Raw genomic sequence first — 22,736 nt, forward strand, 5'->3', positions numbered from 1 at the left:
CTATGAACTTAATACTCTAGATGCATGCTGGATAGCGGTCGATGTGTGGAGTAATATTAGTAGATGCAGAATCATTTCGGTCTACTTGACACGAACATGATGCCTATGTTCATGATCATGCCTAGATATCATCATAACTATGCGATTTTCTATCAATTGCTCGGCAGTAATTTGTTCACCCACCGTAATATATGCTATCTTGAGAGAAGCCACTAGTGAAACCTATGGCCCCCGGGTCTACTTTACATCATATTATTTTCCCGTCAACTAGCTATTTATGTCGTCGTTTATTTTGCAATCTTTACTTTTCAATCTATATGACAAAAATACCAAAAATATTTATCTTATTATCTCTATCAGATCTCACTTTCGTAAGTGACCGTGAAGGGATTGACAACCCCTTTATCGCGTTGGTTGCGAGGTTCTTGTTTGTTTGTGTAGGTACTAGGCGACTTGCGTGTAGTCTCCTACTGGATTGATACCTTGGTTCTCAAAAACTGAGGGAAATACTTACGCTACTTTGCTGCATCACCCTTTCCTCTTCAAGGGAAAACCAACGCATGCTCAAGAGGTAGCAGGGCATAGGTGTAATCGGGAAAGAACATGCTTTTCCTGTGGAGTAGGTTCCGCATGTTTAGCCTGTCATGTAGAAGTAGCTAGTGGAAGATCTTATGCCTCAGTCTGCAAGCAGTGCTCCATATATTCTTGAAGATCATGTGTGATGTGCCTTTTCCCATAAGCGGGTGGTACATCTTCTTAGACGAGTACTGGGGAGAAGACCAAGCATATTTCCACTAGTCCTTATTATCAGACACCACCCTGTTGTTCATCATTTGCAGGACCAGATTGTACTGCTCATAGGCTTGGAAGGAGAGAGGCCTATGGAATAGTTGACTGATAACCTCATGTGATTGCAAACTGTTCAGGGTTGTGTTTTTGTCTAGGGCATAGGAGAAAAGCTTAGGAAATTTGATACACAGTGGTTGGCCATCCCAATTATTTGTCCAGAATGTGATGGTATCTCCTTTGAATGCCTTACAAACTGCATGTTTTTTGTATAGTGGGAGGAGCCTCAGTATTGTTTTCCACCAAAAAGATCCAACCATTCTTTCTCCTGGTAAAGAAGTTTGGTAATAAGTGTCCCAGATGATGTTGACACATGGGATATCTTCCTTGTTCATGAATTTGTGTAAATATTGTTGGGGAACGTAGTAATTCAAAAAAAAATCCTACGATCATGCAAGATCTATCTAGGAGAAGCATAGCAACGAGACGAGAGAGTGTGTCCACATACCCTCATAGACCAAAAGCGGAAGCATTATGTAACGCGGTTGATGTAGTCGAACGTCTTCACGATCCAACCCATCCAAGTACCGAACGTACGACACCTCCGTGTTCAGCACACGTTCAGCATGATGACGTCCCTCGAGCTCTTGATCTAGTAGAGGGTCGAGGGAGAGTTCCGTCAGCACGACGGCGTGGTGACTGTGTTGGTGATGTGATCTGCGCAGGGCTTCACCTAAGCACCACGACAATATGACCCAGGTGGTAAACTCTGGAGGGGACCACCGCACACGACTAAAGAGCAATTGATGTGACTTTGTGGTGCCCCTTGCCCCGGTATATAAAGGAGGAGGGGAGGAGGCGGCTGGCCTAGGGGGCGCGCCAAAGGGGGGAGTCCAACTAGGACTCCCAATCCTAGTTGGATCCCCTTTCCTTTTCCGAAGGGGGGAAAGAGGGAAGGGGGAGGAAGAGGAGAAGGAAAGGGGGGCCCCCTTCCCTAGTCCAATTCGGACTCCCTATAGGGAGGGGGCGCGACTACCCCTTGTGGGCTGCCTCCCCTATCCCCTATGGCCCGTGTAGGCCCAATATTCCCCCCGGGGGGTTCCGGTAACCCCTCGGTACTCCAGAAAAATACCCGAATCACTCGGAACCGTCCGAATACAACCTTCCAATATATGAACATTTACCTCTCGGCCATTCCGAGACTCCTCGTCATGTCCATGATCTCATCGGGGACTCCAGACAAACTTCGGGCACCAAAACACATAACTCATAATACAAACCATCATCGAATGTTAAGCGTGCGGACCCTACGGGTTCGAGAACTATGTAGACATGACCGAGACACATCTCCGGTCAATAACCAATAGCGGAACCTGGATGCTCATATTGGCTCCTACATATTCTACGAAGATCTTTATCGGTCAAACCGCATAACAACATACGTTATTCCCTTTGTCATCGGTATGTTACTTGCCCGAGATTCGATCGTCGGTATTATCATACCTAGTTCAATCTCGTTTTCGACAAGTCTCTTTACTCGTTTCGTAATGCATCATCCCGTAACTAACTCATTAGTTATATTGCTTGCAACGTTTATAATGATGTGCATTACCGAGAGGGCCGAGAGATACCTCTCTGATACATGGAGTGACAAATCCTAATCTTGATCTATGCCAACTCAACAAACACCTTCGGAGACACTTGTAGAGCATCTTTACAGTCACCCAGTTACGTTGTGATATTTGATAGCACATAAGGTGTTCCTCCGGTATTCGGGAGTTGCATAATCTCATAGTCAGAGGAATATGTATAAGTCATGAAGAAAGCAATAACAATAAAACTAAACGATCATAATGCTAAGCTAACGGATGGGTCTTGTCCATCACACAATTCTCTAATGATGTGACCCCGTTCATCAAATGACAACACATGTCTATGGTCAGGAAACTTAACCATCTTTGATTAACGAGCTAGTCATGTAGAGGCATACTAGGGACACTCTGTTTGTCTATGTATTCACACATGTACTAAGTTTCCGATTAATACAATTCTAGCATGAATAGTAAAAATTTATCATGATATAAGGAAATATAAATAACAACTTTATTATTGACTCTAGGGCATATTTCCTTCAGTCTCCCACTTGCACTAGAGTCAATAATTTAGATTACATAATAATTATTCTAAGACCCATGGAGTCTTGGTGTTGATCATGTTTTGCTCGCGAGAGAGGCTTAGTCAACGGGTCTGCAACATTCAGATCTGTATGTATCTTGCAAATCTCTATGTCTCCCTCCTTGACTTGATCGCGGATGGAATTGAAGCGTCTCTTGATGTGTTTGGTTCTCTTGTGAAATCTGGATTCCTTCACCAAGGTAATTGCTCCAATATTGTCACAAAAGATTTTCATCGGACCCGATGCACTAGGTATTACACCTAGATCGGATATGAACTCCTTCATCTAGACTCCTTAATTTGCTGCTTCTGAAGCAGCTATGTACTCCGCTTCACACGTTGATCCCGCCACGACGCTCTGCTTGGAACTGCACCAACTGATAGCTCCACCATTCAATATAAATATGTATCCAGTTTGTGACCTAGAGTCATCCAGATCAGTGTCAAAGCTTGCATCGACGTAACCATTTATGGCAAGCTCTTTATCATCTCCATAAACGAGAAACATATCCTTAGTCCTTTTCAGGTTTTTCAGGATGTTCTTGACCGTTGTCCAGTGATCCACTCCTAGATTACTTTGGTACCTCATTGCTAAACTTATAGCAAGGGACACATCAGGTCTGGTACACAACATTGCATACATGATAGAACCTATGGCTGATGCATAGGGAATGACTTTCATTTTCTCTCTATCTTCTGTAGTGGTTGGGCATTGAGTTTGACTCAACTTCACACCTTGTAACACAGGCAAGAACCCTTTCTTTGAATGATCCATTTTGAACTTCTTCAAAACTTTATAAAGGTATGTTCTTTTAAGCGTCTTGATCCCAATATATAAGCAGCTTCACCGAGGTCTTTCATTGAAAAATTCTTATTCAAGTATCCTTTTATGCTATCCAGAAATTCTGTATTATTTCCAATCAAAAATATGTCATCCACAAATAATATCAGAAATGCTACAGAGCTCCCACTCACTTTCTTGTAAATACAAGCTTCTCCAAAAGTCTGTATAAAACCATATGATTTGATCACACTATCAAAGCGTATATTCGAACTCCGAGAGGCTTGCACCAGTCCATAAATGGATCGTTGGAGCTTGCACACTTTGTTAGCACCTTTAGGATCGACAAAACCTTCTAGTTGCATCATATACAACTCTTCTTTAAGATATCCACTAAGGAATGCAGTTTTGACATCCATTTGCCAAATTTTATAATCATAAAATGCGGCAATTGCTAACATGATTCAGACAGACTTAAGCATCGCTACGGGTGAGAAGGTCTCATCGTAGTCAACTCCTTGAACTTGTCGGAAACCTTTCACAACAAGTCGAGCTTTGTAGATAATAACATTACCGTCACCGTCAATCTTCTTCTTGAAGATCCATTTATTTTCTATGGCTTGCCGATCATCGGGAAAGTCAACCAAAGTCCACACTTTGTTCTCATACATGGATCCCATCTCAGATTTCATGGCCTCAAGCCATTTTGTGGAATCTGGGCTCATCATCGCTTCCTCATAGTTCGTAGGTTCGTCATGGTCAAGTAACATGACCTCCAGAATAGGGTTACCGTACCACTCTGGTGCGGACCGTACTCTGGTTGATCTACGAGGTTCGGTAGTAACTTGATCTGAAGTTTCATGATCATCATCATTAGCTTCCTCACTAATTGGTGTAGGAATCACTGGAACTGATTTCTGTGACAAACTACTTTCCAATTCGGGAGAAGGTACAATTACCTCATCAAGTTCTACTTTCCTCCCACTCACTTCTTTCGAGAGAAACTCCATCTCTAGAAAGGATCAATTCTTAGCAATGAATATCTTGCCTTCAGATCTATGATACAAGGTGTACCCAACAGTCTCTATTGGGTATCCTATGAAGACACATTTCTCCGATTTGGGTTCGAGCTTATCAGGTTGAAGCTTTTTCACATAAGCATCGCAACCCCAAACTTTAAGAAACGATAGCTTAGGTTTCTTGCTAAACCATAGTTCATATGGTGTCTTCTCAACGGATTTAGATGGTGCCCTATTTAACATGAATGCAACCGTCTCTAAAGCACAACCCCAAAACGATAGTGGTAAATCAGTAAGAGACATCATAGATCGCACCATATCTAATAAAGTACGATTTTGACGTTCAGACACACCATTACGGTGTGGTGTTCCAGGTGGCGTGAGTTGTGAAACTATTCCACATTGTTTCAAATGAAGACCAAACTCATAACTCAAATATTCACCCCCATGATCAGATCGTAGAAACTTTGTTTTCTTGTTACGATGATTTTCCACTTCACTCTGAAATTCTTTGAACTTTTCAAATGTTTCAGACTTATGTTTCATTAAGTAAATATACCCATATCTACTCAAACATTTGTGAAGGTTACAAAATAATGATACCAGCCGCGAGCTTCAACACTCATCAGACTGCAGGCATCAGTATGTATTATTTCCAATAAGTCAGTTGCTCGCTCCATTGTTCCAGAGAACGGAGTCTTAGTCATCTTGCCCATGAGGCATGGTTCGCAAGCATCAAGTGATTCCAAAAGCCCATCAGCATGGAGTTTCTTCATGCACTTTACACAAATATGACCTAAACGGCAGTGCCACAAATACGTTGCACTATCATTATTAACTTTGCATCTTTTGGCTTCAATATTATGAATCTGTGTATCACTACAATCGAGATTCAACAATAATAGACCACTCATCAAGGGTGCATGACCATAAAAGATATTACTCATATAAATAGAATAACCATTATTATCTGATTTAAATGAATAACCATCTCGCATCAAACAAGATCCAGACGTAATGTTCATGCTCAACGTTGGCACCAAATAACAATTATTTATGTCTAAAACTAATCCCGACGGTAGATGTAGAGGTAGCGTGCCGACATCGATCACATTGACTTTGGAACCATTTCCCACGCGCACCATCACCTCGTCCTTAGCCAATCTTCGTTTAATCTGTAGCCCCTGTTTTGAGTTGCAAATATGAGAAATAGAACCAGTATCAAATACCCAGGCACTAGTACGAGCATTAGTAAGGTACACATCAATAACATGTATATCAAATATACCTTTCACTTTTCCATCCTTCTTGTCTGCCAAATACTTGGGGCAGTTCCGCTTCCAGTGACCAGTCCCTTTGCAGTAGAAGCACTCAGTCTCAGGCTTAGGTACAGACTTGGGTTTCTTCCCTTGAGAAGCAACTTGCTTGTTGTTCTTCTTGAAGTTCCCCTTCTTCTCTTTGCCCTTTTTTCTTGAAACTAGCTGTCTTGTTAACCATCAACACTTGATGCTCCTTCTTGATTTCTACCTCTGCAGCCTTTAGCATTGCGAAGAGCTCGGTAATTGTCTTTTTCATCCCTTGCATATTATAGTTCATCATGAAGCCTTTATAGCTTGGTGGCAGTGATTGAAGAACTCTATCAATGACACTATCATTGGGAAGATGAAGTCCCAGCTGAGTCAAGTGGTTGTGGTACCCAGACATTCTGAGTATGTGTTCACTGACATAACTATTCTCTTCCATTTTGCAGCTATAGAACTTGTTGGAGACTTCATATCTCTCAACTCGGGCATTTGCTTGAAATATTAACTTCAACTCCTGGAACATCTCGTATGCTCCATGACGTTCAAAATGTCTTTGAAGTCCCGATTCTAAGCCGTAAAGCATGGCACACTGAACTATTGAGTAGTCATCAGCTTTGCTCTGCCAGGCGTTCATAACGTCCGAAGTTGCTCCTGCAGCGGGTCTTGCACCTAGCGATGCTTCCAGGACATAATTCTTCTGTGCAGCAATGGGGATAATCCTAAAGTTACGGACCCAATCCGTGTAGTTGCTACCATCATCTTTCAACTTAGCTTTCTCTAGGAACGCATTAAAATTCAAGGGGACGGTAGCACGGGCCATTGATCTACAACAACATAGATATGCAAAAGACTATCAGGTATTAAGTTCATGATAAATTAAAGTTCAATTAATCATATTACTAAAGAACTCCCACTTAGATAGACATCCCTCTAGTCATCTAAATGATCACGTGATCCATATCAACTAAACCATGTCCGATCATCATGTGAGATGGAGTAGTTTTCAATGGTGAACATCACTATGTTGATCATATCTACTATATGATTCACGTTCGACCTTTCGGTCTCAGTGTTCCGAGGCCATATCTGCATATGCTAGGCTCGTCAAGTTTAACCCGAGTATTCTGCATGTGCAAAACTGGCTTGCACCCGTTGTATGTGAACGTAGAGCTTATCACACTCGATCATGACATGGTGTCTCGGCACGACGAATTGTAGCAACGGTGCATACTCAAGGAGAACAGTTATACCTTGAAATTTAGTGAGGGATCATCTTATAATGCTACCGCCATACTAAGAAAAATAAGATGCATAAAGGATAAACATCACATGCAATCAAAATATGTGACATGATATGGTCATCATTATCTTGTGCCTTTGATCTCCATCTCCAAAGCACCATCATGATCTCCATCGTCACCGGCTTGACACCTTGATCTCCATCATAGCATCGTTGTCGTCTTGCTAACTATTGCTTTTACGACTATCGCTATCGCTTAGTGATAAAGTAAAGCAATTACATGGCAATTGCATTTCATACAATAAAGCGACAACCATAAGGCCCCTGTCAGTTGCCGGTAACTTTTATAAAACATGATCATCTCATACAGCAATTTATATCTCATCACGTCTTGACCATATCACATCACAACAAGCCCTGCAAAAACAAGTTAGACGTCCTCTACTTTGTTGTTGCAAGTTTTTACGTGGCTGCTACGGGCTTCTAGCAAGAACCGTTCTTACCTACGTATCAAAACCACAATGATTTTTCATCAAGTGTGCTGTTTTAACCTTCAACAAGGACTGGCCGTAGTCAAACTCTATTCAACTAAAGTTGGAGAAACAGACACCCGCTAGTCACCTGTGTGCAAAGCATGTCCGTAGAACCAGTCTCATGAACACGGTCATGTAATGTCGGTCTGTTCCGCTTCATCCAACAATACTGCCGAATCAAAGTAAGATGTTGGTGGTAAGCAGTATGACTATTATCGCCCACAACTCTTTGTGTTCTACTCATGCATATCATCTACGCATAGACCTGGCTCGGATGCCACTGTTGGGGAATGTAGTAATTCAAAAAAATTCCTACGATCACGCAAGATCTATCTACGAGAAGCATAGCAACGAGACGGGAGAGTGTGTCCACGTACCCTCGTAGACCGAAAGCGGAAGCGTTATGTAACGTGGTTGATGTAGTCGAACGTCTTCATGATCCAACCCATCCAAGCACCGAACATATGACACCTCCGTGTTCAGCACACGTTCAACACGATGACATCCCTCGAGCTCTTGATCCAGTAGAGGGTCGAGGGAGAGTTCCGTCAGCATGAAGGCATGGTGACTGTGTTGGTGATGTGATCCGCGCAGGGCGTCGCCTAAGCACTACGATAATATGACCGAGGAGGGCATGATGACCCACAAGTATAGGGGATCTATCATAGTCCTTTCGATAAGTAAGAGTGTCGAACCCAACGAGGAGCAGAAGGAAATGACAAGCAGTTTTCAGTAAGGTATTCTCTACAAACACTTAAATTATCGGTAACAAATAGTTTTGTGATAAGGTAATTTGTAACGGGTAACAAGTAATAAAAGTAAATAAGGTGCAGCAAGATGGCCCAATCCTTTTTGTAGCAAAGTACAGGCCTGGACAAACTCTTATATAAAGGAGAACGCTCCTGAGGACACATGGGAATTATCGTCAAGCTAGTTTTCATCACGCTCATATGATTCATGTTCGGTACTTTGATAATTTGATATGTGGGTGGACCGGTGCTTGGGTAATGCCCTTACTTGGACAAGCATCCCACTTATGGTTAACCCCTCTTGCAAGCATCCGCAACTACAAAAGAAGTATTAGGGTAAACCTAACCATAGCATGAAACATATGGATCCAAATCAGCCCCTTACGAAGCAACGCATAAACTAGGGTTTAAGTTTCTGTCACTCTAGCAACCCATCATCTACTTATTACTTCCCAATGCCTTTCCCTAGGCCCAAACAATGGTGAAGTGTCATGTAGTCGACGTTCACATGACACCACTAGAGGCAAGACAACATACATCTCATCAAAATATCGAACGAATACCAAATTCACATGAGTACTTATAGCAAGACTTCTCCCATGTCCTCAGGAACAAACGTAACTACTCACAACTCATATTCATGTTCATAATCAGAGGGGTATTAATATGCATAAAGGATCTGAACATATAATCTTCCACCGAATAAACGAACTAGCATCAACTACAAGGAGTAATCAACACTACTAGCAACCCATGGGTACCAATCTGAGGTTTTGGGACAAATATTGGATACAAGAGATGAACTAGGGTTTGAGATAAGATGGTGCTGGTGAAGATGTTGATGGAGATTGACCCCTCCCGATGAGAGGATCGATGGTGATGATGATGGTGATGATTTCCCCCTCCCGGAGGGATGCTTCCCTGGCAGAACAGCTCCGTTGGAGCCCTAGATTGGTTCTGCCAAGGTTCCGCCTCATGGCAGTGGCGCTTCGTCCTAAAAGCTTCCTTATGATTTTTTCCAGGGCGAAAGACTCCATATAGCCAAAGATGGGCACCGGAGGCCTGCCAGGGGACCCACGAGACAGGGGCGCGCCCAAGGGGGTAGGGCGCGCCCCCCACCCTCATGGATGGTGGGTGGCCCCCTCTGGTGCTTTCTTCACCCAATATTTTTTATATATTCCAAAACTGACTTCTGTGGAGTTTCAGGACTTTTGGAGTTGTGCAGAATAGGTCTCTAATATTTGCTCCTTTTCCAGCCCAGAATTCGAGCTACCGACATTCTCCCTCTTCATGTAAACCTTGTAAAATAAGAGAGAATAGGCATAAGTATTGTGACATAATGTGTAATAACAGCCCATAATGCAATAAATATCGATATAAAAGCATGATGCAAAATGGACGTATCAACTCCCCCAAGCTTAGACCTTGCTTGTCCTCAAGCGGAAGCCGATATCGAAAAATATGTCCACATGTTTAGAGATAGAGGTGCCGATAAAATAAAATACGGACATGAGGGCATCATGATCATTCTTATAACAACATATATATATATTGTCATATGATTTCTTATTCTAAAGTAACAATTTATTCACAATGTCAAGTATGAATTGGAAATTTCATTGAAAACTAACAAACTATAATCTCAGTCATTGAAGCAATTACAATTTATCATAACATCGGAAAGAGTCAATATACGAGCTTTTCAGCAAGTCCACATACTCAACTATCATTTAGTCTTTCACAATTGCTAACACTCACTGTTGGTTTCAAAACCGGCGGATCTCGGGTAGGGGGTCCCGAACTGTGCGTCAAGGTCGGATGGTAACAGGAGACAAGGGACACGATGTTTTTACCCAGGTTCGGGCCCTCTCGATGGAGGTAATACCCTACTCCTGCTTGATTAATATTGATGATATGAGTAGTACAAGAGTTGATCTACCACGAGATCAAGGAGGCTAAACCCTAGAAGCTAGCCTATGGTATGATTGTTGTGTATGGAGTTGATTCTGGGCTACGGACTACAACCCTTCGGTTTATATAGACACCGGATAGGGTTAGGGTTACATAGAGTCGGTTACAATGGTAGGAGATCTTGAATATCCGCATCGCCAAGCTTGCCTTCCACGCCAAGGAAAGTCCCCTCCGGACATGGGACGAAGTCTTCAATCTTGTATCTTCATAATCCTGGAGTTCGGCCGAAGGTATAGTCTGGCTACCCGAACACCCCCTAATCCAGGACTCCCTCAGTATCCCCTGAACCAGGCTTCAATGATGACGAGTCCGGCGCACAAATTGTCTTTGGCATTGCAAGGCGGGTTCCTCCTCCAAGTCCTTTCATAGAAGATTGTAAACACCAAGAGTAGTGTCTGGCTCTGTAAAATAAGCTTCCATATATTGCCATAGAGAGAATAATATTAACACAAATCCAATCTGCTGACGTATTCCGGAGTGTGTCATCACACTACAGCTAAGTCCTTCATTCGAATCGTTTCACTTTTCCACCTCAGCATGTTTTGCGAGGCGGTTTCCTTGGCACATCTTGTCAAAGCAGAGATCGTGTGCCCCACTTTTACGGGATTCTCATCAATACGGACGTGGGTAACCCAATCGTGCCCGTTAGCACATTTTCTTGATTAAAGGCGAGTCCCCCACGGTTATGGGGAGGGCTCCTGGTATTCAACCTCTTATAAAGAGACCAGGGCCTTACTCCTTTTCTCCAATCCAAAACAAGTTCGCCCGTCACCCCGAGTTCCAACACCCTAGGCTCCAGATTCCTGGCGCCTCAGACCTTCGACAATGTCCGGTTCCGACCTTCAAGGCCGATGGATGCCCTCCTCTGTCACGGAGGAGGACGTGCTAAAGTTGAGAGAGGCTAAGTTCTTGACCGCCGAAATTCCGCACAGGTTGCCTGCTCAAAGGCAGGCTATCCCCAGTCCCTAGCCCGATGAGAGCGTAGTGTTCGTGTCTCACTTCCTTCGGGGGTTAGGCTTCCCGATGGATCCCTTTGTGAGGGGACTGCTGTTTTATTACGGGTTGGAATTCCATGACTTAGCTCCGGAGTCCATCCTCCATATCTCCTTGTTTATCGTTGTATGCGAAGCGTTCCTCCGTGTTACCCCTCACTTCGGATTATGGCTCAAGACTTTCAAACTGGAGCCGAAGATGATCAAGGGACGGCACACAGAGAGCAGAGGCGCTGTTATAAGCAAAAATGCCGATGCTCCATGGCCCGAGGGCTCTTTTCAAGAGGAGCTGGGCTTGTGGCAACGAGAGTGGTTTTATATCACCGCTCCCCGGAGCGCCAAGTGGGTGGCGCTTCCTGCCTTTCGCTCGGGTCCCCCACCACGGCTAGTATCATGGGTTAACAGAGGGTTAGATTGGGGTTTGCCCAAGGACGTCCCCTTGTTACAGGGCCGAATTAAGGATCTCTTGGAAGGAGACCTCAGCTTGGTCAAGGTGACGCAGGTCATGCTGATTCACCGAATATTGCCCGGCAAACGTTGCCCCCTTCTCCTGTGGGAGTTTAATAGAGAGGGACTGCGAGCTCTCCAGAACTTTATGGGCGCAACGCCCGCGGAGATGTATAGACTGTTCTTCGGATCACAAGAGATGTGTCCGGATTTAACCGAGGACGCAGGCCTAAGCTACAATCGCCCGGATATTCAAGTAAGCAACCTTGTGCCCGGACCTTCTATCCGTATAATTGTCATAAACTTGCCCCTAAAAGAGCCGTCCTTTTAAACAGGAGTGGATAGTGAAGGCGAAGCTGATCAGGTGTCCGGCTCCCCTTCCTGAAACCAGGACGGCTCCCGTGCTGGTCAGGATGCTAGAGATAATGACTTTGGAGGGGGAGGACAAGGAGGCTATGGCCTCCTCGAAGGAGGCTGCTCCGAAGGGAGGAACCGACAATTCCTCTCCTAATGGGAAGAAGAGAGCCGCCTCTGATGACCCGGAAACCGTGGCCTCGAAGCGGGGGAGAAAATCCTCGTCAGAGGGTCCGGCGCCGGGGAGTTCCTCGGCCGGACTACGCCCTCAAGGGGATCAGCCCTCCAGCGAGCCGTAAGTGGAGAAATTTTTTCCTTTTGAGGGATGAGGGAAATCCTTGATTTATATCTGAGAAGATTAACCGAATTTTTGCCTTGTAGCTCGGACCTCAGCCCTTCTCAGCAGAGCTCGTCTTCGGAGGATCTCCTTCCGGAGATGATGGAGAGCAGGACGCCTCCCCCTGTTGTGCCGCCTAGCGAGGCAGGCGACCCTGAGGTGTCGTCGCGGAGAGTTTCTCCGAATCCGGTAGGGGCGGAAGATAGCTATGTGGCCCCCCAAGGTTCTCCGCGTCCGGCCTTTGAAAGAGGTCGTGGGACAAGTCCGGCACCGTCTGGTGCTCGGCCGGAGGAGCTAAAGATTCTGCTGGGGTGAGCTTCTATCTCGGAGGAGCACCGTGCATTGATGGGCACGGTGATTGAAAGGATCTCATCCACCGAGAGCGGATTGCATGAGGCCGTCAGAAGTTTACTGACGGGTTTTGAGGTACATTAGATAATGTACACTTTTGTCAGTTGCGCATGAATAAGATGCGCCCTGTGTAGATAGTAGCCCCTGAGACTATGCGCGGCATCAATAAATGACGGCACGCAGAGGATCATAATCCCAGGTCTAAGATGTCGCCTTTGAATGTAGGCGGCAGGGTGTCCGGAATCGAGCCGAACTGACGATTTTGCCGAACTAAAGCGGCAACTGGAGGTGGCAGATGCCGACATCACGCTTGTCAATAAGCGGCTTGATGAGGCTCAAGGTATGTAATTCCTCGGGCGGCATTAGGTGAGAACAGTTTTATGCCTGTTTCTTACGATGTGTGTGCTTGACGCAGATGGTGCGGCAGCCGTGGAGAGTCTTAGGGCAGAACTTGCCCGAGCTAAAAAACAAGCCAGCAAAAGTGATGCGGCTACCAGGAAAGCCCTTGAAGAGCTGAGAGCCGAACAGGTTGCTCATTGCCGAAGCAAGGAAGAGATGGCCGAGATGGCCGAAAAGTTAAAAAGCGCTACAGACCGTTGCAGATTTCTTGAAAAGGGAAACTAGGCGAAACAGACGGACTTAGAGAAGGCCGTTGCCAATGCCAAGGACGCGCGCTCTGCGATGAGAGTTGCGAGGGAGGAGCTGCGTCAGGCCGAACAGATTGCGGCTGGAAAGCCCTTTATGCTGTGAAGGAAATTTTGTGATCCGAAGTTTGCTCCGTTGGACCGGATGTGGAGTGTGGAGGATACCTATCTGGACTTGGCAGCGAGTGCTGCTGATGCGACCGAACACTTTCGAGATCAGAAAGATCGCGAAGTGGAAAAGCTTTTCTGGTCGCAGTTGTACAATCCAGAGCGTCCACTGGCAGTGGATGATCGTTTGGCTCAATGGGCCGAACTGAATAGGTTGTCTGGACTCGCCATGAAGTACGTCATAGGTTACCTGTGGCCGGGGAGATCGGAGCCGAAGAGTTATTTCAGTTTAGTGCAGCAATTCCTTAACGCGGTGCCGCGTATAAATGCAATGAAGAGGTCAGCATGCATAGAGGGCGCTAGGATGGCTCCTGCCCGTGTTAAGACATACTGGGCAGAGATGGAGACCACCGTTGTTGCGTCCCGAGATTCGGACAAAAGCCGAGTGTCCTCCGAGCACTATTTTCAGGAAGTCCTTGAAGGCGCTCGTGTAATAGAGACGCAGTGCTCGAAAGATGCTATGTTATGATAGCATATGTAATTATAAAGTAATATTTTGAAAAATTGTAGTGGCCTTTTTTATACTTGTGCCTTCAAGTATTGGGAACACCTCCTGTGCGGCCGTTTTAAGATATATATACAAAATCTGAAAGATAGCAGTCGTTGGCTTCAGCCCCCACGCACATAGTGCGGGGGTGCTCGCAGAAGACGCATTTTCACACTTAACCCAACGTCTTGGTCCTACAAAGGAGGTGATAGCGCAGCGGGCCAGGCAACCGGACTATAATGCTTTAACACTTTCACTTAGCCATAGGAGTTTGACAGTGAGACTATTTAGGTAGCTCCTTGGTGGCAACTGCGCTCGTCCGAGTTCGGGGTGCGTATGTGCCTGACCGGGAAGCAGTCCTTCGTTAAAGCGGAGGAATATGATAGATTCCGATAGGTCATCGTGTGGCTGACCAGTCTCACGCTACATCATGACAGTTAGTTTTCGGCTTTCTCTACTGAGGTGCTCGCCCGGCCGAACCGGGGCACAATCGCAGTAGTTCTCCTAGTGCTACCTTAGCCGATAGAGCGGAACGTAAGGTAACCGAACTCAGGAGCCGGGCAACCCAACATTTGACCAAAGACATGATTCGGAGCTGATGCATATAATGCCAAAACTCGCGACGCCGAACACTCCCTAAGGTGTTCGGTCTTTATGAGTGCGGGCGAAACAACACTCTTTATTAAAAAAGAAAGCCCCTAGTGTCCAGGTACGTGCAAGAAATTCTGACGTGGCCACATGCCAAGACGCCAGCCTCCTCCTTGGTTATATCAGAAAAAACCAGGGGATGTCTAGCAATAAGAGACAGTAAAAAAGGTTTACGCAGGGTCTTAATCTAAAAAGAATCCTTTAGGACGGGTCCCTACTGCACGTCTGTGCCTGTGTCTCCGTTGTGCCGTATCCTGGACGGGCACCGCACGACGTTCATCTGTAAAAGAGAGGAACTGAGGTGAAAACGGGTCGTGCCGAAAAAGTTTAAAATAAACAAAGTATAAAGTGAAATATATAAGATTGAGCTTTATTGTCTCTTATGCGTGGAGCCCCTAGTGCGGGGGTATATGGCTTCTAGGCCTGCATCAATAATGACTTTGCACCGAACTCGTCTATCCGCGTTCGTGGCCTTGAATGACCTATTTCGAAGTTTTTTGGCCGGTGAGGCCATTTTGCTGTGGGGCTGTCAAAGCGGCCGCACAGTCCTCCGCTTGGGGAGGCGCGCTCTAGTGCTTCGCCTTCAAAGAGATGATGCCTCGTGGACCGAGCGTCTTAAGTGTAAGAGATGCATAATGCGGTATTGTGTTAAAGCGAGTGAAAGCTTCACGTCCCAGTAGTGCTTGATAGCGACTTGAGAATGGGACGATATGAAAGGTCAGCTTTTCGCAGCGGGAGTTATCGGTAGAGCTGAATATGACTTCGAGCCGGAGAAAACCCATACAATGGGTGTCCGGACCAGGTATTACCCCTTGAAAGGAGGTTTTGCTGCAGTGGATTCTTGCTGGGTTTATCCCCATGTGCTGGATTGTATCCTGATATATCAGGTTTAGTCCACTACTGCCGTCCATAAGGACATTTGAAAACTGGAGCCCGCCAATTATTGGATCGAGTATCAAGGCAGTCCAGCCTACATTCTTGATATTTCTAGAATAATCTATCTGATCGAAGATGATCGGTTTTGACAACCAGTGGCAGGACCCTTTGGGGATGGGCCGTGTGGTGCGTACCTTTACGGGCGCCGCACGTTTTGTTATTTGAAGTGAGTTCACTGTTTTTACTTCTTGTGGGAAGTTCTTTTGTTTCCTGGTGCTCTGCTTTTGGGGTTCGTCCTCGTCTTCGCTTGGTGTGTCGAGCCCCTTGTGTTCGGCATTGAGTCTGCCGGATTGTTTGAAAACCCAACAGTCTTTGTGGGTATGGTTAGCAGGCTTCCCGGGAGTACTGTGTATTTGACATATCCTGTCCAAGATTTTATTTAGGTTGGATGGATCGTCCCTGTTATCCTGTGGGGGCGATTTTGCCTGATTTTGTCGTGAGCCTTTGAATCCAGCATTGACTGCCGTGCTCTTCGGACTTTTGTCCTTAGTCCGGCGATGGTCCTTGTTGCGTCGCGGTTTTCCGTTTCCATCCCTAGTTTCGGATGTACTTGGATCGCTGGGGCTGCACCTTGCCAACCAGCTGTCCTCCCCTGCACAAAAGCGGGTCATGAGGCTTGTTAGTGCGGCCATTGTTCTTGGCTTTTCTTGGCCGAGGTGTCTGGCGAGCCATTCGTCTCGGACGTTATGCCTGAAAGCTGCTAAGGCTTCGGCGTCCGGACAGTCGACTATCTGATTCTTTTTAGTGAGGAATCTATTCCAGAACTGTAGAGCTGATTCTCCGGGTTGTTGAGTTATGTGACTGAGATCGTCTGCATCCGGAGGGCGGACATAGGTCCCTTGAAAGTTTGCTCGGAAAGCATCCTCGAGCTCTTCCCAGCTTCCAATTGTGTTTTCGGGAAGGCTTTTAAGCCAATGCCGGGCTGGACCTTTAAGCTTAAGGGGTAAATATTTTATGGCGTGGAGATCATCTCCTCTAGCCATGTGTATGTGGAGGATATAATCCTCGATCCAAACTCCAGGGTCTGTTGTTCCATCATATGCCTCTATGTTTACGGGTTTGAATCCCTCTGGGAATTCATAGCCCACGACCTCATTGGTGAAACATAGGGGGTGTGTGGCACCCCTGTATTTGGGTGTGCCGGATTCTGATGATGGCTTCATAGCATTGCTTACAAGAGCTTGCTTTCTTGGCCCATAAATGGACCTGACTGGGCCATGATGTGAATCCTTAAGTAGGTCGCATGCCAATTTAGGTGCGGCGCCGCTTGCCGCTTTATGGGGTCGTCTATCCGACCATGTGGCTTTCTCATTTTTTGAATGCAAGGGCTCTAGGGCCTCTTCGTCGAATTCAGGCAGTAGCTTTCTTTTTGGATAGCTTTTAGTGCGGCGACTGTCGCCGTATTTATCTGCGGTATTGATTACTTTGCTCCATCTAATTCGGAGTGCATCTTCCGCTGTTTTTAGCTTCCGCTTCTGCTTTTTTAGGCTGCGTGCAGTTGCAACGAGCCTCTCGTGGAGATTCTTCAGCTCCATAGGTTTATTCGGCGTGAGGTCATCCGGAATGCCGTTTTCGCCGGAGGAGGGACGTTCGGTTTCTCTATCCGTGTTGCCTTGTTCGGACGGTTGCTCTAAGGCCTGCTTGTCATCTCCCGGCTCGTCTTGCTCTATGGCTGGGTTTATGTCGAGGCGGGGCTTGGGTCGGCGTTTACGCCGATGCTTTGATTGCTTTTCGGGGGGTCAAACTCCCGTCCCATCCCCTTTTTCCTCGTTGTCGCTTCCTTTAGGGGTATCCACCATGTACACATCATGAGATGAGGTGGCTGTCCAATGCCCTATGGGCGTTGGTTCTTCGGTATCTCCTGCATCGTCATCCATGCTGTCGATGTCTCCGGAGTCAAAGTTGAGCACGTCGTTTAAATTGTCGGCAGTGGCTACCAAGTGGGTGGTGGGTGGGCTTTGAATTTCCTCATCGTCCGCATCCCACCCTCGCTGACCATAGTCCGGCCAGGGCTCTCCTGATAAAGAGAGAGACTTAACAGAATTCAGGATGTCACCAAAAGGCGAATGTTGAAAGATGTCTGCGATGGTGAACTCCATTATCGGCGCCCAATCGGATTCGATTGGCAGGGGCGCGGGGGGTTCGGAGTCCGGGGAGGAGTCCGGATCCTCGGAGTCACGGGTAGTGCAGAGTGCGGGGCTAGCGTTCGGCTTGATCGCCTCTGAGATCGCAGCCCCTGAGGCAGCGTCCAACCGCTGATCCTCGATCGGCGCAGTAGGCTCCGAATCAATGGTCAGGACCGGTGCGTGCGCGGCCTCCAAAGCGCTGTTCGGCGGCAGAGCTATATCATGCCCATCGAGACAGTGCGGCACGCTTGGCTGTGGCTCGAGTCCGTCGAAGATCAAGTCCCCGCGGATGTCAGCCGTGTAGTTTAGGCTTCCAAACCTGACCTGATGGCCAGGGGCGTAGCTTTCGATCTGCTCAAGGTGGCCGAGCGAATTGGCCCACAGAGCGAAGCCGCCGAAGACGAAGATCTGTCCGGGGAGAAAAGTCTGACCCTAGACCGCATCGTTGTTGATGATCAAAGGAGCCATCAGGCCTAAAGGCGACGACACAAAGGAACTCTCAATGAAAGCACCAATGTCGGTGTCAAAACCGGCGGATCTCGGGTAGGGGGTCCCGAACTGTGCGTCAAGGTCAGATGGTAACAGGAGACAAGGGACACGATGTTTTTACCCAGGTTCGGGCCCTCTCGATGGAGGTAATACCCTACTCCTGCTTGATTAATATTGATGATATGAGTAGTACAAGAGTTGATCTACCACGAGATCAAGGAGGCTAAACCCTAGAAGCTAGCCTATGGTATGATTGTTGTGTATGGAGTTGATTCTGGTCTACGGACTACAACCCTCCGGTTTATATAGACACCGGATAGGGTTAGGGTTACATAGAGTCGGTTACAATGGTAGGAGATCTTGAATATCCGCATCGCCAAGCTTGCCTTCCACGCCAAGGAAAGTCCCCTCTGGACACGGGACGAAGTCTTCAATCTTGTATCTTCATAATCCTGGAGTCCGGCTGAAGGTATAGTCCGGCTACCCGAACACCCCCTAATCCAGGACTCCCTCACTCACGCAATACTTATGGGTATGAAGCTTTAATAGGACACAGAGAAAGATAGGGGCTTATAGTTTTGCCTCCCAACCTTTTACCTCAAGGGTAATGCGAACAATAATAGTTTATGAAAACCCACATCCAATTAGCTATATATATATCAGGATCTTTCCAACACATAGTGCTTGCCAAAGGATAAAGTATAAAAAGGAGAGGTGAAGATCATCGCGACTCTTGCATAAGACAAAAGACAAAAAATAAAAGATAGGCCCTTCACAGAGGGAGGCAGAGGTTGTCATGTGTTTTTATGGTCGGATGCATGAAATCTTAATGCAAAAGAACGTTACTTTATATTTCCACTTGTGATATGGACCTTTATTATGTAGTCCGTTGATACGTCTCCAACGTATCTATAATTTTTGATTGCTCCATGCTATGTTATCTACTGTTTTGGGCAATATTGGGCTTTATTATCCACTTTTATATTCTTTTTGGGACTAACCTATTAACCGGAGGCCCAGCCCAGATTTGCTGTTTTTTGCCTATTTCAGTGTTTCAAAGAAAAGGAATATCAAACAGAGTCGAAACGGAATGAAATCAACTGGAGAAGTTATTTTTGGAAGGAAAGCTATCGGATGGACTTGGACCCCACGTCAGGAGCCAAGGAAGGTGCTCACGAGGGTGGGGGTGCCCACCTAGGGCGCGCCCCCTGCCTCATGGGGCCCCTGAAGCTCCACCGATGTACTTCCTGCACCCATATAAACTCATGTACCCTAAAACTTCCAGAACAGAGATTAGATCGGGAGTTCCGCTGCCAGAAGTCTCCGTAGCCACCGAAAGCCAATCTAGACCTGTTCCGGCACCATGCCGGAGGGGGAATCCCTCTCCGGTGGCCATCTTCATCATCCCGGTGCTCTCCATGATGAGGAGGGAGCAGTTCTCCCTCGGGGCTAAGGGTATGTACCAGTAGCTATGTGTTTGATCTCTCTCTCTCTCTCTCTCTCTCTCTCTCTCGTGTTCTTGAGGTGATACGATCTTGATGTATCGCGAGCTTTGCTATTATAGTTGGATCCTATGATGTTTTCTCCCCCTCTACTCTCTTGTAATGGATTGAGTTTCCCCTTTGAAGTTATATTATCGGATTGAGTCTTTAAAGATTTGAGAACACTTGATGTATGTCTTGCCGTGGATATCTGTGGTGACAATGGGATATCACGTGATTCACTTGATGTATGTTTTTGTGATCAACTTGCGGGTTCCGCCCATGAACCTATGCATAGGGGTTGGCACATGTTTTCTTCGTGATTCTCCGGTAGGAACTTTGGGGCACTCTTTGAGGTCCTATGTGTTGGTTGAATAGATGAATCTGAGATTGTGTGATGCATATCGTATAATCATACCCACGGATACTTGAGGTGACATTGGAGTATCTAGGTGACATTACGGTTTTGGTTGATTTGTGTCTTAAGGTGTTATTCTAGTACGAACTCTAGGGATGTTTGTGACACTTATAGGAATAACCCAACGGATTGATTGGAAAGAATAACTTTGAGGTGGTTTCATACCCTACCATAATCTCTTCGTTCGTTCTCCGCTATTAGTGACTTTGGAGTGACTCTTTGTTGCATGTTGAGGGATAGTTATATGATCCAATTATGTTATTATTGTTGAGAGGACTTGCACTAGTGAAAATATGAACCCTAGGCCTTGTTTCTTATCATTGCAATACCGTTTACGCTCACTTTTATCATTAGTTACCTTGCTGTTTTTATATTTTCATATTACAAAAACCTTTATCTACCATCCATATACCACTTGTATCACCATCTCTTCGCCGAACTAGTGCACCTATACAATTTACCACTGTATTGGGTGTGTTGGGGACACAAGAAACTCTTTGTTATTTGGTTGCAGGGTTGCTTGAGAGAGACCATCTTCATCCTACGCCTCCTACGGATTGATAAACCTTAGGTCATCCACTTGAGGGAAATTTGCTACTGTCCTACAAACCTCTGCACTTGGAGGCCCAATAACGTCTACAAGAAGAAGGTTGTGTAGTAGACATCATCCGTCCCTTTTATTTCTTCCACATTACAAGATCGTATAAAGCTTATTATCTCCACACTAATAGATCATACATATTTAGAGAGCAATTTTTATTGCTTGCAACAATGACAACTTACTTGAAGGATCTTACTCAATCCATATGTAGATATGGTGGACTCTCATGGCAAAACTGGGTTTAAGGATATTTGGAAGGACAAGTAGTATCCCTACTTGGTGCGAAAAATTTGTATAGCATGAGGGGGAAAGGCAAGCTCAACATGTTGGATGATCCATGACAATATAATTTATTTCGGATGTAAGAAAGCATAACCCATTACATTGTCTTCCTTGTCCAACATAAACTTTTTAGCATGTCATATTTTAATGAGTGCTCACAACCGTAAAAGATGTCCAAGATAGTATATTTATATGTGAAAACTTCTCTTTCTTTATTACTTCCAATTAACTGCAACGATGACCAAAACTATGTTTGTCAACTCTCAACAACTTTTATTCATCATACTCTTTATATGTGAACTCATTACTCTCCATAAGATCAATATGATCTCTTTATTTATTTTTATTCTTTCTCTTTTTTCTCAAGATCATAACAAGATAACTGATACGTCCATTTTGCATCATGCTTTTATATCGATATTTATTGCATTATGGGCCGTTATTACACATTATGTCACAATACTTATGCCTATTCTCTCTTATTTTACAAGGTTTACATAAAGAGGGAGAATGCCGGCAGCTGGGATTCTGGGCTGGAAAAGGAGAAAATATTAGAGACCTATTCTGCACAACTCCAAAAGTCCTGAAACTTCGTGGATGATGTTTTCCAAATATATAAAAAATACTGAGCGCAAGAACTTCACCAGGGGGGGCACACCCTGCCCACGAGGGTGCGGGGCGTGCCCCCTACCTCATGGGCCCCCTGGTGGCCCTCCGGTGGCCATCTTCTGCTATATGGAGTCTTTCGATGGGAAAAAAGTCATAAGCCATCTTCTCGGACGAAACTCCGCCGCCACGAGGCGGAACCAATCTAGGGCTCTGGTGGAGCTGTTCTGCCGGGGAAACTTCCCTCCCGAAGGGGGAAATCATCGCCATCGTCATCACCAACGCTCCACTCATTGGGAGAGGGCAATCTCCATCAACATCTTCATCAGCACCATCTCATCTCAAAACCCTAGTTCATCTCTTGTATCCAATTCTTGTCTCTAAGTCCGGGATTGGTGCTAGTAGGTTGCTAGTAGTGTTAATTACTCCTTGTAGTTGATGCTAGTTGGTTTAATTGATGGAAGATCATATGTTCAGATCCTACATGCATATTAATACCACTCTGATTATGAACATGTTTGTGCATTGTGAGTAGTTACTTTTGTTCCTAAGGACATGGGAGAAGTCTTGCTATTAGTAGTCATGTGAATTTGGTATTCGTTCGATATTTTGATGAGATGTATGTTGTCTCTCCTCTAGTGGTGTTATGTGAACATCGAATACATGACACTTCAACATTTTTTGGGCCTGGGGGAAGGCATTGGGAAGTAATAAGTAGATGATGGGTTGCTAGAGTGACAGAAGCTTAAACCCTAGTTTATGTGTTGCTTCATAAGGGGCTGATTTGGATCCATATGTTCCATGCTATGGT

The sequence above is a fragment of the Triticum dicoccoides genome, chromosome 7A (assembly GCF_002162155.2).
Source record: "Triticum dicoccoides isolate Atlit2015 ecotype Zavitan chromosome 7A, WEW_v2.0, whole genome shotgun sequence".
NCBI classification, from domain to species: Eukaryota; Viridiplantae; Streptophyta; class Magnoliopsida; order Poales; family Poaceae; genus Triticum; species Triticum dicoccoides.